Below are 16,047 nucleotides of genomic sequence, written 5' to 3'. Positions count from 1 at the left end.
ATAAAATAAAATGAGTCGGAGACAATGGTGGTCCAGATTGCAGGGCCTGTAAGGCTGATCTCAAAGCCCGGAAATGTTTATGCAGATGCAGGTGGTCTTTAAGGTTCCCTGGGCCCAGGCTGTATAGAGTTTTAAATGTTAAACCAGTAGTTTGAATTGGCTCAGAAGCACACAGTAACTAGAGCAGCTGGAGCATACTAGATTGTATGCTCTCATATCACCACACACACACACACACACACACACACACACACACACAGACACACACAGACACACACAGACACACACACACATTCTGATGGTGATGTTTTGTACCAGCTGGAACTTCTGCACACAATCTTCAAAAGCAGCCCCCATCTTCAGCACATTACAGTAGTCCAATCAGATTGTAACCAATACAGGGAACACTGGTCATCAATGGAACAGAGATTCCTGGATGTTGCTGACTACAACTCCCATCGTCCCCAGTCATCAGTTGGGGATGATGGAAGTTGTAATCACCAACATCCGGGACTCCCTACCACAGTCAACACAGACAGGCCAGATCTGCTTTCTCCAGGTAGGGTCTTCGCTGAAAGTCAGCCAAAGCTGGTAAAAGACACTCCAAGCTACCAATATCGCTTGAACATCCTGGGCCAGCACTGGATTGCACAGCAAATTTGGTCCTTTAAGAAGACTTTATATCATTAACCTGATCAACATTCCTACCAACCTGGAGCAGTTCCATCTTGTCTGGACTGAGCCTCCATTTGTTTGCTCTTACTCAAACCAAAACAGCCTCCAAGCACTGGTTCAGAATGTTCACAGCTTCCCCGACATCACATGTTCTAAATAACAGGGAGAGCTAGGTGTCATCTGCATATTGATGACACTGAAGCCCATACCCATATTGATATCTGCCAGCAGTTTCACATAGACTTTAAATAGCAAGGGTTTTGCAGTAACGCAGGGGTTCCCAACCTGTGGTACTCCTGATGTTGCTGAACTACAACTCCAATCATCATCCCAAGCTACAATTTAAATTTACAGTTTAAACCACTGGCCACAGTGCAGAGTAGTCTCCCAGCACCACCTTTTGGGATCAATCCTCCAAGTACGACTTGAGCCCACCAGTCCCCAACCCCAGGAGAATAGTTATATCAAAGCTTGCTGAGAGATCCGAATTATCAACAGGTCTCACTCCCCACAATGAATCTCCTGGCAAATCTACCAGGGCAACCAGGGCACTTTGTGTTCCAAAATCAGGATGGAAACTGGACTAAACAGAAATATCCAGAACCTGGAGATAAGATATACCCATACACCCAAATTTTACCCAAGAATGGTAAATTGGAGCTAGGATGAGACCACAGAAGACTTCTTTAGCAGGAGCCTACCATCTCCCCCCTTTCAGGGGGAGGGAATCCCCTGCCTCTACAATGCATTTATCACCTCTGAGACCCATGTCCCCAAACTATCCCTTAGCCAAGCTCACAACCCATGAAGGGCAAGGGCACACTCAAGCAGTTCGCCTGTGCTCTTCAAGCAGCCTGTTCACATTGCAAGGTAAAGCAAACTTATCAGTATCCATCACAAATGGAGCAGCCATAGGGCTGCCATATGGAAGATGCAACTGTTTGTAGGTGAGGGAATTTCTTCCCCCTGTATGACAAACTTCACTTGCTGAAATGCCCTTTTCTGTGCATCAGTACAGGAAACCTATCCTCCTTTCCATCTTGCATGTTGCCAACACTGCTATTCTGAAGTAGGGGTGTGCACGGAACCGCCAAACTGCAGTCTGGCACTGGGGTGGGGGGTGCTTTTAAGAGCGGGGGGGGTTTACTTACCCCTCCCACCACTTTCCCGCTCTGGCACCGAAATTTCAGTAGTAATTGGGGCAGCAGGATACCTCCCTGCTGCCCCTTCCCCGCTATTGCTATGAAAAACTCCCAGGAGTCCTTTGCGTGCGCGCACATCATGCCCACATTTCACGTCTCTGTGACGTGCACACGCGCAAAGGACTCCTGGGAGTTTTTCATAGCAACAGCGGGGAACAGGCGGCAGAGAGGTATCCTGCCGCCTCAATTACTACTGAAATTACGGTGCAAGAGTGGCGGGAGGGGTAAGTAAACCCTCCCCCCACTCTTAAAGGCACTCCCCCCACCAGAACCAGATCACCCAGGTCCGGAGGCCTTTACAATGGCCTCCGGACCGGTCCGGGCCCATCCCTATTCTGAAGGCTCCCAGAAGCATCTCTGCTTATGTTTGGGATTACAGGCTTGTAGTTCCCACTCTTAACATGCTCCGGAGTCTCACAGGATCGTGGGCTCCCTGTTTGTTGGCATATTGGGGACAGGTCACTTAACAGGCAGTGGGATGATCTCCTCCAGATTCAAACAGTTGCCAAGCTAATTGGAAGGGGATTAGCCTCACCCCTTTCCCTATATTAGGGAATGTCTAAGTCAGGCCTGCTCAACTTTGGCCCTCCAGCAGTTGTTGGCCTACAACTCCCATAATCACTGGCTACTGGCACTGTGGCTCAGGATTATGGGAGCTGTAGTCCAAAAGAAGCTGGGGGGCCTAAACTGAGCAGGCCTGGTCTAGGTAGACCCGAGTTAGCTTGCAAGTTAACTTCACTTTCAAGGTCTCTGTGTCCAAAGATTGACCCTTTGCTTCCCCTTCTCTGCAGTTGCCCCAACAAGCTAATGCTAATCACCTCATCAGGAAAAGCAGATAAGACATTGTGAACACAACTCCCTTCCCCCATCACAAAAGAGCTAAGTGGGCAATAGGAACTCAGAGGTGCTCTCATTAAAATTACTGATTGGTTTACTGGGTCCTTCTGACCTAACAGATACCATCCTTGCATGTCAATTTAGTCCATTTACATATAGGTCTTAACCATTCATGCCATTGTGTTTTACTCAAGCACAGCAAACAAAGACAATGGATCATTTTGAGATCCACTGGAATTTCCCTCCTCAGGAAGAAGGAGCAGCCAGTATTTTGCCACAGGGCCCATTTTGGGTTATAACTGGTTCTAGTTTCTTGAACCAGTGTGGAACATAGAAAGCTGCCATATACTGAGTCAGACCATAGGTCAATCTAGCTCAGTATTGCCTTCACAGACTGGCAGCAGCTTCTCCAAGGTTGCAGGCAGGGAGTTCTCTCAGCCCTATCTTGGAGATGTCAGGGAGGGAACGTGGAACCTTCTGCTCTTCCCAGAGCGGCTCCATCTCCTAAGGAGAATAGCTTACAGACAACAAGTCTCCTATTCAAATGCAACCAGGGCAAACCCTGCTTAGCTAAGAGGACAAGTCATGCTTGCTACCACAAGACCAGCTCTCCTCTCCAAGTGTGCTCCAAGTGTGCTTCATTTAGTCTCTATACCATGGAGTCACCCACTGTATGGGCAACAGATTTGGCACCTGCCATAACACCAGTCCATGTCTTGCTCTTTGCACCATACTTGCTCTCTGCCTCCTGATTGGCCTTCCTCGCTGGCCTGATCTACCCAGCCTGCCTCACTGCTATGAGAAGCTGGCTGCACGAGAAAAGACACCCTTTGGATTCACCTTTGTTGCCCAACCTCTGAGTGCTTTTAGTTCTTCATTACCTGGTTCCATCCCTGAGGAAAGAGGTCCTTCGTTTGTGCCTGAGCCATGAGGGTCCAATTGCCACTAAAGGAAGGACAAGGTTGTATGATAATCACTGCATCCCTCTGGGCTCTCCCTATCCCTGCTCTTTTCTTATGTCCAAAAATCTGTCTCTCTAAAGCCTTCTTTTCTCTAGCCAGCCTGGAAGTCATTTAATTTGGATGCTAAGCTAAATCACCTCTTTGCAAGTATCTGGTTAATCTTTGTAATGTATTTTAGTAGTAATATTGCTTTAATCAACTCTCTTATTCCGCTGTACCCCTGAATCCCAAATAAAACCTTACTTTATTTTGAACTTTAACCTCTCTGTCAGTTCATTTCCCCAGGACCAGGACTTTGCACAAAAACTATTCTGACTTGGGACTGATCCACCCCAGCTTGCTAATTCCCCACACAAAGACTGACTGCATTTAGGGGTATTCGCCAATCACCCCAGAGCAGTTCCATTTACAGACCACCCTAAGTAGTTGTCTCTAGCCTTGTCATTACAACAGCTTCCAAGTTGGCATGGATGCAAGTGATTTTTATCTGCAAAATATAATGCATATAGTGGGCTACCAAAACATCAATTTCTTGGTCTTCAGGGCTAGAGAGAACAAACTCCTAAGCTACCCACAATTCAAACAGCTCTCCCACCAACAGTTGAAAAGAATCACAATTACACAAACAGAGAAAGACTAAATCTGTTTATATTCAATTCCAGAGATATACACATGTTAGTTTGTTGCGGAATGAGCAACAAATAATCTTGTAGCACCTTAAACACATTTATTTCAGTATAAGCTTCTATAGACTATAGTCTACTCCAAATGCATGTGCTTCCATGGCACTGTCATGGCACTAACTTCAGTCCAGAGCACAGTATGCCAGCGTTTTAATGGATTGACTTAGAACACTTTCCACACCTGCCCCCAAAGGCCTCTCTTCTGCCTGAAAAACACTGAAGATATCATCATCATCTGGACAGGAGGCTCTTGAGAAATCCAACCAAGACTTCAGAAACTTCTACCCTATCAACCAATCGATGCAGCAAGTTCACTTTCTGGAGACCACAGTATAACTTTATGATGCATCACTTTTGCAGGAAACTGATGCACATAACTAGAAGCTTCCAAATTATCTCATCCATTTACCCTCACATAACAGTTGTCATCCACTGTAACTCTCATATTTCAGATACATTAGATCCCATTGTTAACAGGTCTGGGTCTACCATTCAGGCTCTAACAGGGAACCCTTGTGCTTCCCTCAATATTTTGAGCATAACTAGATATACTGTTTATATGTTGTATACTTATCTTTTGCATATGTGGTCGCTTATTGTATATATATTGTAACCCATCATTACAATATTTTGCTCTTTATCTGTTGGGATGTGATGTGTTCATTTTCTTCACACACATGCCTTCCAGCTGAGGATGACACTTTGTACATGGACTGTAAAGTAAAGTAAAGTGTGCGGTAGAGTCGATTTTGACTCCTGGCTCCCACAGAGCCCTGTGGTTTTCTTTGGTAGAATACAGGAGAGTTTACCATTGCCATCTCCTGCGCAGTATGAGATGATGCCTTTCAGCATCTTCCTATATCACTGTTGCCTGATATAGTACCAGCGTGGATTTGAACCGGCAACCTTCTGCTTGTTAGTCAAGCATTTCCCCACTGCGCCACTTAAGTGCATGCACTGCAGTGGACTGTAATCCATGAAAAGTGAATTGCAATCAGTGAAGATTTATGTTGAAATAAGTTTGCAAGTCTTTATGGTGCTACAAGACTCTTGTTTTTATATCCACTTTTATCTCACCTTAGCAGCTAATGTTACTTAGGAGTCAGAAGGAGAGAAGCAGGTGCAATAGCAATCTCCTTCAGCTCTCTCTGCCATTAGACAGGAGACATCATAATTATCAACATGCAGAGCCAGATTGTTCTTTCATAGTGGCTACCTGTGAAAAAATTGTAGAATTCTGATATTCAGACACACCTTCATACCACAGTCTCTCAGCAAGAAGCCTTGCTTCTTTACAACAGGTGTTTGTGCATGTTAGTGGTAAGGGAAAACCTCACTGTGCCATATTCAAAAGCATTCTTGGTATTCAGAATTTTCCATAATCAATTGTTTTCTTCTGTGAAACAATGGAATGGAAGTTTATTTTATATTCCGGTTACTTCTAGTGTACACATTTTCAATTACCCAAGGATTTCTGCAACTAAATTAGAACCGACAAGAGGTTTTTCTGACAAATAAGGACCTGTTGGGCTATGTGAAGTTTTTTAAAGTTAAAATATCACCATAGCAATGAGAATGACATCTGCTGATAATGCAACAAAGCTAGTAACTACCCAAACAATATTTTTATATGTATTCTCATATTCCTTAGGGCTTATTCACACAATCATTTTATATACTGAGCCTTAGGCTGCCCAAGACTGGCTATTGTGCAGTGACTCATGTGTGCTGATTTGCTTCATAGATGTATTTATCACATCAGCTTACTGCTCACCAAAGAGAAACATGTTAAGATATAAATATTACATATGGATAGCTCATACAATCGTGATTTTTAGGTCCAGTTTATTCTATCACAGAAGCATATTACTTCACTAAGGGGAATTTAGGATAGCATGTTGACCTACTGAAGCTAATTCAGCAATCAGATTGAAGGATTTCAGCCTTGCAGTCTGATTTTAAGAGTTGCTGTGTCAGCAATCATGATGGCATATATCAGTATCATAGATATACCTACGATAGTGAACTATACTCTGCAGAACTACAATGTTGCAAGGATTATCACATCACAAATATTTATAAATATTATTATTATAAATATTTTCCTCTGTATTTAAGTATATTGTAGTCTTAGCAGCTTTTAACTCTTCAGATCTTCTTTCATTGACATTTCCATGCTAATAAACATATCATATATAAATGCAGTGCTAGCAAGTCATGTACACCTTTGAGGGATGCTTTTTAATTGGCTTTGAAGCAGCTGATTAGTTAAAGAAGTTTTTTTAAAAATTTACAAGCCTTTGAATAATAAACACTGAATATATAAGCAAACTTACCAGGATGCTCAGACATGATATAGGAATAGATTCGCAAATGTTGGCTTAGCTTAATAGTCAGATATTGTGTGGGTCTGCCTCCAAGTCTCAACCCTCCACTAAATCTTCTGGCATATATAGAGGGCTTAGGAAAGAGATGGGATTTGTGCTAGTGTATAGAAATGATAAGAAACAGCATGAGAAACTCCAGTTGTTTCCTACCTTTTCCATACCTCTAGCCTCTCTTGGAATCCTTTAGCACAGGTTTTCCCAACCACTGGTACTGGAGATGTTGCAGAACTACAATTCCTATCATCCCCAGCCACAGTAAATTATAGCTAGGGGTGATGGGAGTTGAAGTTTAGCAACATCTGGAGTACCATCAGAAGAGAACCCCTACTTTAACACACATACAAAGGAAGTGGAAGATAGGCAGGATGCTACCTTTGTATATCTCAGTGTAGATGAGATTGCCATAAAGTGGAGTGCTAAACTTGCACTCACTAAAGTTTGCTAAACTTGCTAAACTAGAGAGTCCAAGAGCACATGAAAATGTGCCTGTATTAATTGCACTGTGGGGAGACAACCAGAAACAATTCCACAATATATTTTAGGCCTCATTCATTTGTCTTACCTATGCTCTGTACCAAAAGCTGAAAGGTGAATCAGATCATATACCAGTCCAATGCCCTTCAGTTGTCACAATGGCCTGTGTAACAAGAGCATATGCCATTGTTCCAGTACAATGAAGAAACCTTCTGCTAAGAACTAGAAAAGGGAGATAAAAACCAACTTACACCATCAGTCTGTACTTCTCCATTCAATATGTTTGCCTGGAACACCAGTGATCACATCAGAGACAAGGGAACCCAGGGTGTGGGGAGCACAAGAACTTCCACTCCCCAGCAAGGAGTTGCAAGCACATATTAAGCACAACTTAGAGTTCATGTGAGACAATGTGTAATCTCATACCAGTCCCTGGGGAAAGAAATAGGAAGCTCAAGGACTTATGAAACTGAACAGTCATATACACTTTTGGCTCACCTCTCACCTCTCTGTTCTCTCTTGCAGGGACACAATCAGAGAAGAAGCATACCAAACAGTGACTGAACGAGAAGGAACAAGTTCCACGAAAGAGAGTATAGTCCATCCAAAACCATTATCTACTTATATCAAGTTAATCCTTAAAATGCTCAGTGAGACTGACAAAGCAAGAAAATACTGAGAGGGAGAAGTTGTAAAGGTGAGCTTGTGGATTTGGAGCCAGAACAAACAAAATACAGGTACCATGCAGATACCCAACAAACATCGCATATCACTGTTGCAAGTCATTCAACATCACTATTAGCATACTCCCCCACCCTTAAACTGGCATTATCATGGATTCAAAGAACTGAGCAAGGCTACTACAACTATTTATATTCTGCTTTATTTATTTATATACCCTTGAACCAGTACATAGCAGTATCAGAAAGTATGATCAGTGTGGCACTCGGTGGTCTGTACAGGGCTGCCACAATGTATCACTCAAAGCAAAGGACTCAATAAATGAAGTAATTCTACTTCTTTTCCTGTAGTAGTTTGCAGTGTAGGTAAATAGGAAATATGAGTAGTTGAGCATAAGTAATTGTGCAATTCTATTAGAAGCAGTTTACAAAAAAGGAAGAAAGAAAGGGAGAAATACACTGAATTGCATGTGGGCACTCAGACACTAAAACCAAAAACAAAAGAGCCCTGCAAACATGCTCTTGAATGTCATTGTATATCTAATTATTTGTAACATTCCCTTCCAACAATGCCAAAGGAGGGCTCAAACACTCATGAATTTTGTCACTAAGGAAAATGTACTACTTGAAAGCAGAAGAAAATAGACAGGTAAAGCTCTACTGAAAGACACACAATCTTTTACCAGGAAAAAAATCCACAGATATAATTTATGCTGTGCAGAAATTCATGCTTACAAGAGCAAGTTCAGACTGCCGTTTCAGTATTTTAAGTACTTGCTAGGCTATGTACTTTATTCAAATACACTGGAAGCTAGTCACTGTGCCTTCCAGAGGGTGGCATAAGTGGTGCTTCCAGCACAAACATTATATACAAGTGATAATATCTGCTAACAATGTTTCTATATTTGTGTAAAAGGCAGGTACACATGCAATAAAACAATCTTAATCCACATTCTTTACCATTTATATGCCCCTTCCCCGCCGCCACCTTTCTTTTTTTCTATTCTGGACATCTCACTTAATGGAGAATGTTTTACTTCTAGTTTCTATTGTATATCATCCAAAATAAAAAGTTAAAAAACTACATTCAACATGGTGCATTATGTGCACACAACATAGCCCTGTTGAAAGTGACAAGGCGATCATGCATGATTTGTACATTGTTTAAGAAGATTGACCAGTCTTTGACATCTTCCCCTCCTGCTGCCAATGAAATCCTTCTCTAAGTTACTGCAAGTTTTTGTTGCAGCTACTAACATACAGAACTAATGGGTACATAGTTCTTATAAAATCATTGCTGGATCTTTTTTTATTATTGTTACAGTTGTTTCTAATGCAGGATTAGTTAATATTAACTTTTAGCCAAGTTGCTGATGAATTGATACCGAATATTCTATATTTTGATAACCTCATGATTTTACTGTAAAACATCTCTATTTAGGCTTTTTAAAAAGCACACTAGTAATTCATCCCATCAGAATGTCAGTGTTGTCAAAGTTATCAAATACACCACATATCTTTCACAGAAATATTAAAATGCAAAAGACAGATCTGTGAGGAATAGGCATTTGTTCCGCGCATATGACTGGGAAAACACACACCTCATAAGAATCATATGGAAGGAATTTTACCCATATCTCATCAAATAGAATATTCAGTAAATCAACTTTTATTTGAGTTTCTAGACTGACTTTTGCATTTAAAACCATTCATACTGTAAAGTGGATTAGCAACATCCACTTGAGTTTTCTGGTAGAGGTATGAGGTGTAATGTCACAAATAAATAAGTGAATCTCCTGCATTCAAAGATTAGTAGGAGAATAATCCTAGTATGTAATCCTGTACATACTGGGGTGGGGGCGGGGAAGACCACTGAAATCAATAGGACTACTTCTAAATAAACATGCATAGGATTACATTGCATAAATACTAAACTTTGTGAGGAGCCATCTCCTATTTCAGAGCACGACTGCATGTGCTGATCCATCCATTTTGCATTACTTCATTTCATTCTCTCAATCCAGTTTGTTTTTAATCATGCACTAGAAAAGCTTTGCTGCATAAGAGCAGCATTAATGATGAATTCCATAGCTAGCAGTACTGTCTGTAGTGCCAAAACCCACAATTCAGGCGGAAACAGCACAGCAGATACTGTGAAAATATCCCAGTGAGTGTGGAATTACCTACCCGGAGTTCCAGGGAAGAAATAAACAGGCTGCTGATTCTGGTACAGTTGCTGCCTCCTAACCTTCAGGAAGGCTTCACTCACTGCTCAGCAGTCAAACAGGATTGGAGCAAATACAAGGGGTAAAGCTCCCATCTACCTTTACAGGCTGCCCAAGATCTGAGACAGAAGGCACCACGTGTGAGGCAGCAGACAATACAACCAGCATTATCCCCATCCCACAAATGAGATCAGAAATGAAATATAACAGCAGCCTCTTTACTGCACCAAGTATTACAAGAACAGAATACTAACTGGTTCATTTATCTGGCCGATTACCATATGCGGATATTAAAGCACAAACACAACCACTTTTTCTGCCACCAGTCCTTTGCATTTAGCACAACTTTTCCTTTGGAAATAATCTTCAATTCCACCTATGCAATTTCAAAATATATAAAAGTATTTGTTTTGTCATACATTTATACTAGCTACATAAGATTCTCCTCATATACTTTCCAACAATCCCAGAAATAGTGAGAGCAAAGTTGTGCCACTCTAGATTTCTTAGTGGTTCTTTACTTAAGCTGCTAAAAACTGGCCCTCCGCTCAATATTAGTGTACAAGCAAATGCCTTAGATAACTGGGGGGGGGGGGCATTAAAAAAGTAATTTCTTCAGAGTAAACAGAAAAAATGGAACCAGTCTTCAACTGCATACCAAGATTTTTACTGCCTGAGGAAGATACATAAAGTAGTCCAAGGATGATGATTTCAGGAAAATGGGATTATTATTTTTAAACTCTGTCTTACCTCTGAAAAGCCTGTGTCAAAGCAAAACCCTCTTCTTCCTTTAGAATGATGCCTACTGAGCATCTTACATGAAGGGAAGAAAAACTTTTGCAAGCACAAGGTGCTACTGACCTGCTTTGGGGCATTCCAGTTGCTAAGCCTGTCCTTTGCCTACAGACACCTCTGGCCTCATACATCTGAAGCACCCGGTGCCTTCAGAAGAACAACAAGCCGCTTTTATAACAGGACCAGAGGAGAAGTGGGAGCAGCTTAATTCCTGCCTGTGTGGTTTTCCAGGGGTTGGAGTAGATGACCTTCAGATCCCCCTCACTTTCCTTGCTCTGTGACACAATTGCCTTTGAAGCACAGAACCATGATTGGCACTTAGGCAGCCCTACTGTCGCTCCAAGGAAGAAGGAGACACCATCTGCTAGACCCCTTCTAAGCCCACCAACGGCAACTTTCCAGAGGCAGCAGGCGCTCCAAAGCACCTTCGCAGCAGCAGAAACCACCACCAGCCATGAAAAAGGACGACCAGGAAAGCGTTTCAAGCAAGTGGAAGGCGGGCTTTATTATTGTTGCTGTTGTTATCATCATCATCATCACCATCATCCGAACCTTAGAGGAGGAGGAGGAGGAGATTTGTCTTACCTCCCAAACGGAAGAGCTGTCAATTCCCTCCAAGCCCCAGTGGCCGACTGGCTGCCTCTGCTCCACAGGCGGCTTCTCCCTCACTCACAGGCACCCACAGGAGAGCCTCGACGACGTCTGCGACGCCCTCCGTCCTCACGCTTCCCCGCCGGTCCGCCCGCCCCGTTTGGCGCCACCTGGGCTGAGGGAAGCTCCTTTTGCTTCTCTGGAGTCTCTCCACAGAAAGGGGGCGCCGAGAAGAAGGCGGTGCTGCTTTCCCTACCGCTGCCTGGGCTTCCAACCTGTACTGGATGGCTGTACAGAAATATGGGTCTGGGGACGGAGGAGGAGGGTTGGGTGGCGGGAAGAGAAGTGCATCAGCTGGAAGAAGAGGATGAAAAAACTTTGATGCCAAAAAAGAGAAGGGCGCTGAGGCGGCGGCGGCGGCGGGAGCGGCGAGTCCGATGGAGCAGACGCCGCACACACATGCGCCGAGAGACTTCTCCAGAGTGCTTGGGCGCCTGTGCTTAGAAGAGGCGCTTCTCCTTCGCCCAGCCTAACAAGGGAAAGGTATCCGCTCCCTTCCCTACCCTACGGAGACGGGGCTTCATTGAGAGCATGAAGAGCCATCACAGCAAACAAGCGGACGACGCCTGCAGATCCTGAGGGGAGGGAGGGTCACTCACACATCAACGCGGTACACCGGGGATAGCCGGCCGGCTTCGTTTTCCTGCCGCAACAGCAAAGACAAATGTAGGGAGGGAGCGAGGGCGAGCGGGAGGAGGCAGCAGGTTGCAGCACTCCAGCCAGAGAAGCGCTGAGCTTTTAGCAATCTCGCGCTCTCTCTGGCGCAGTCGGATGAGAAACAAGGCAAAAGAATGTCACCTCATTACTCAGGCTGTGCATGGCGTGAGGGACGCTAGGGCTGCTTCAGATCATGTGGCTATGGAGGCTCTGAGAAGATTCATGGCTTGCTTTGAAGAGGATTTTGGACATGCCGTCCCCTTCGCCTATTTCACGCTCCGCCAAGTGAAACGGACGTCGCTGGCGTTTTCTTGACATGATAACCGAAACCTTAGAAAGAGAAAGTGGCTATTGGTGGCGACACTCGCTCTGCATTTCTGGCTCCTCTTCCCACGTTCTCTCGCTTTTACACATACTTACACACACACACACGACTTTGTGCACTGATGGAAGGGCACAGGGATACAGGGGGGTGGAGAGAAAAGGTTATTGTTTATAGATGTCAATTTGACTTTAGAGTTCTGTGACGTTATCGCACGGTCGCCATTCTATAATTGCTTGGCGGGAGAGCTCACCTCCTCTCCAAATATTCCCATTCAAGACATACATAGAGAACCTGGGCAGTAGGAAGGGTGGTGTCTGTACCTTCCAGGAAATGATTACTCCAGGAAAGACAACCGATTGATAGATATTCTAGGAAGGGTGGACCTAGAATGATGCCCACTCATCCACAAGTGTGACAGTGGCAACAGCAACCGTTGTCTAGTGGTGTGGGGGGGGGGGCACTACCTGTTTCTAACTTCTTGATACCCAGTTAAAAGGGGGGGGGGAGCTCCAAAGTTTGAAGAAGAACTTTAGTCTTGGGCATGTTGGTTGCAGAGGTGCTCTTACCCCTGGACTTTTTGCTGAAGTCCAGGGCCTCCACAGCCCCTGGGGCCCCCCAAATCCTCATTAGTCTGTCCCGGGTGGTGTGGTCGCCCAGCTGAGCTTGATGATGCTTAATTTGCAGGGGAAGGAGACCTCTGAAGGCCTTGAGGTCCAGGTTCCAAAATTACTAAGGTGCACCTCTGGTTGGTTGTACATCCTTCCTTAAACTGTTCTCCAAGAGAAGGGGAAATCAACAGGGACATTGCAAAGTTGAAGTGGGAAAAGAAGTGAAGATGGGCCACTGGGCCCCCTGCCACCTTATCTCCCTCCATTTCTTCTTTGCTGCAGAAGAACTATGTGGACATGGTGAAAAACAAAACATTCACAGCATGCCCATTCCTTGCTCCTAAGCAAATAATGTCACACACTCCAGTCAGGAGCCAACAGCCAGGGAGGCAGGCAGACTCAGAGCAAAGAGCAAGCTATTTTCTAGTCAGCAAGCTCACTTACTTCATGGGCCTAGGGACATATACCCCCCCCCCTTTCAATCTATGCTATGAATCTATGCTGTGCCCCCTGGAGGGCACAGCATTAAGGAAGAAATACCAAATATCCTTCAGTTCTGCCAAAAATCAGAAGTGTCAAACTGAGAACATGGATGTTCAGCCCTGCCCTGCAAAACTAGACAGACAAATTCAAATAACAGAGACAATAATCTGAGCTGAAGGCAGTATGAGAAAGTCATTGATTCTGTGGTATACATGCCCACAACTTTTGCCCACTGGCAAACAGGTTCTGCTGGATTTTGAAGCACTGGAAAAACCTGTAGAATCTGTTTGACAGGACAACAGTACGAAACGTTAACAACAAAAAGTGTACACATCAGAAATGGTGTATTATATTCTTTCAAGTGGAGGGTGTTACCATCCTAATATTACTGATAAGAAATTGATTCCTTTTTAAAAACAATCAGGATTTCATTTATGCAGTTTGAGAGTCTCCTTCCTGAGAAATGATCTCCATTGCTCTAGGTTTTGCTTTCCACCCTGGTTTAGATATTCTTGGGGAACAGGAAATTGCCAGAAGAGAGAAAATGCATGAATAATATAAGCGCAACTTCCAAGCATCTGTAGAATATATTCAAACAGAATATAAAAGGCCAAATGTTTCAAGAATTCTGGAAAGGGGAGTAATTTCCTATGCAATGACAAATAAAACAGTAAGATAAAATGTTATTATTTTCAAATTGTAAACTCTGCCGGCCATGAGGGCCATGAATTCATCTATTCCATAGCTGGCTGGCACCTAGTAACTGGACAAGTGTAGCTTTGCTCCATGCCAACTTTTGGGGAAAACTTAACTGTTGAATTTCAATGTGTGAAGCTGCTGTTAAAGACACAAGGCAAAGGACCAATAAATAGATTGGGGCGTGGAGTAGCAAATAGAATTCACTGACCTAGCTCTCCTAACCTGTATGGATTTATTTATTGTTATTTAATGTATTTTTATACAACCCCAAATGCAAGTCTCTGGTTGGTTTACAACAAAGCAATAAAAACAACAAACAAAAAGGTTAAAACATTACAACAATTTAAAATTTAAAACGTTAAAGCTATTAAAAATAATCAGACTTTTAAAACAGTATCTACTTAAAAGCCTGGGTGAACAAATATGTCTTGACTGCCTTTTTAAAAGTTGTAGGAGATGGAAGGATTTTATTTCAGTAGGGAGTGTGTTCCAAAGCCTCAGGGCAGCAAGGGAGAAGGACCCTCCCAGAGTAGCCATCAGAGGAGCTGGTGGCAACAGCAGATGAACCTCTCCTGGTGATCTCAGTGGGTGGTGTGGTTCATAGCAAAGAAGACATTCTCTTAAATACCAAGGGCCAAAGCTGTTTAGCACTTTATAGGTTATAACCAAAACCTTGTGCTTTGCCCAGAAACTTATTGGCAGCCAGTGTTGATCTTTTAAGATAGGAGTGATATGGTGTCTCCGAGATGACCCAGAGACCAACCTGGCTGCCGCATTCTGGACTAACTTCAGTTTCCGGACTATGTACAAAGGCAGCCCCACATAGAGCACACTGCAGTAGTCAAGTCTGGAGGTGAGCAGCGGAAGTACTACTGTTCTGAGGTCATTTATCTCAAGAAATAGACACAGCTGGTATATCAGTTGAATCTGATAAAAGACACCTCTGGCCACTGCCTCAGCCTGGGACACCAGGGAGAGGTTTGTGTCCAGAAGCACCCCCAGACTGCGTACCTGTTCCTTCTAGGGAAGTGTGACCCCATCCTGAACTGGCAGATCAAAATCATCTCTTGAGTTCTGACCCCACACAATAAGTACCTCCGTCTTGTCTGGATTCAGCATCAGCTTGTTTTCTCTCATCCAGTCCATCACTGCCTCCAAGCAGGCATTTATGGAGGTTATGCCTTCTCCTGATGATGTTGACATGGAGAAAAAGATTTGGGTGTCATCAGCATACTGATAACACCCTGCATCAAATCTCCTGATGATCTCTCCCAGCTGTTTCATGTTGATCTTAAACATATGCGGAGGCTTGAGGGACACCATAGGAAAGTTCAGATTTTGAAGAACAACAGTCCCCAAGTGATCTCATCTGGAATCTGCCTGAGAGGTAGGAATGGAACCACTGCAAAGCAGTGCCTCCTACTCCCAACCACCTCAGATAATCCAGAAGGATACTATGGTCCATAGTATCGAAAGCTGCAGAGAGGTCCAAAAGGAAGAACAGAGACACACTTCCTCTGTCAATTCCCAATTGGAGATCATCCATCAGGCTGACCATTTACAGCTGCATTGAGTATGCTGCCTTATAAAAACGTCACTTAGCCTTCATCTCAACCTAAACACATTCCCATTTGCCTCATGTCTGACCTATCCTTCTCAGCTCATTTATGAACACATATGAAAATGACTTGTAGTGAGTCAGAC

General features: G+C 43.7%; 1 protein-coding gene across 1 annotated transcript in view; it reads right to left on the bottom strand.

Moving 5' to 3' along the window:
• The window catches only part of PCDH15 (protocadherin related 15), a 1,296,732-nt gene extending 1,284,504 nt beyond the window's left edge, over positions 1-12,228 (bottom strand). The window contains 1 exon segment of the mRNA XM_053307474.1: positions 11,506-12,228. The gene's annotated coding sequence lies outside the window, so the exon portion shown is untranslated.
• Between the last annotated feature and the right edge of the window lie 3,819 nt (positions 12,229-16,047).

Source organism: Hemicordylus capensis, chromosome 3, assembly GCF_027244095.1.
Source record: "Hemicordylus capensis ecotype Gifberg chromosome 3, rHemCap1.1.pri, whole genome shotgun sequence".
In the NCBI taxonomy this organism is placed as follows: domain Eukaryota; kingdom Metazoa; phylum Chordata; class Lepidosauria; order Squamata; family Cordylidae; genus Hemicordylus; species Hemicordylus capensis.
This window is presented reverse-complemented; position numbering and strand designations above follow the sequence as displayed.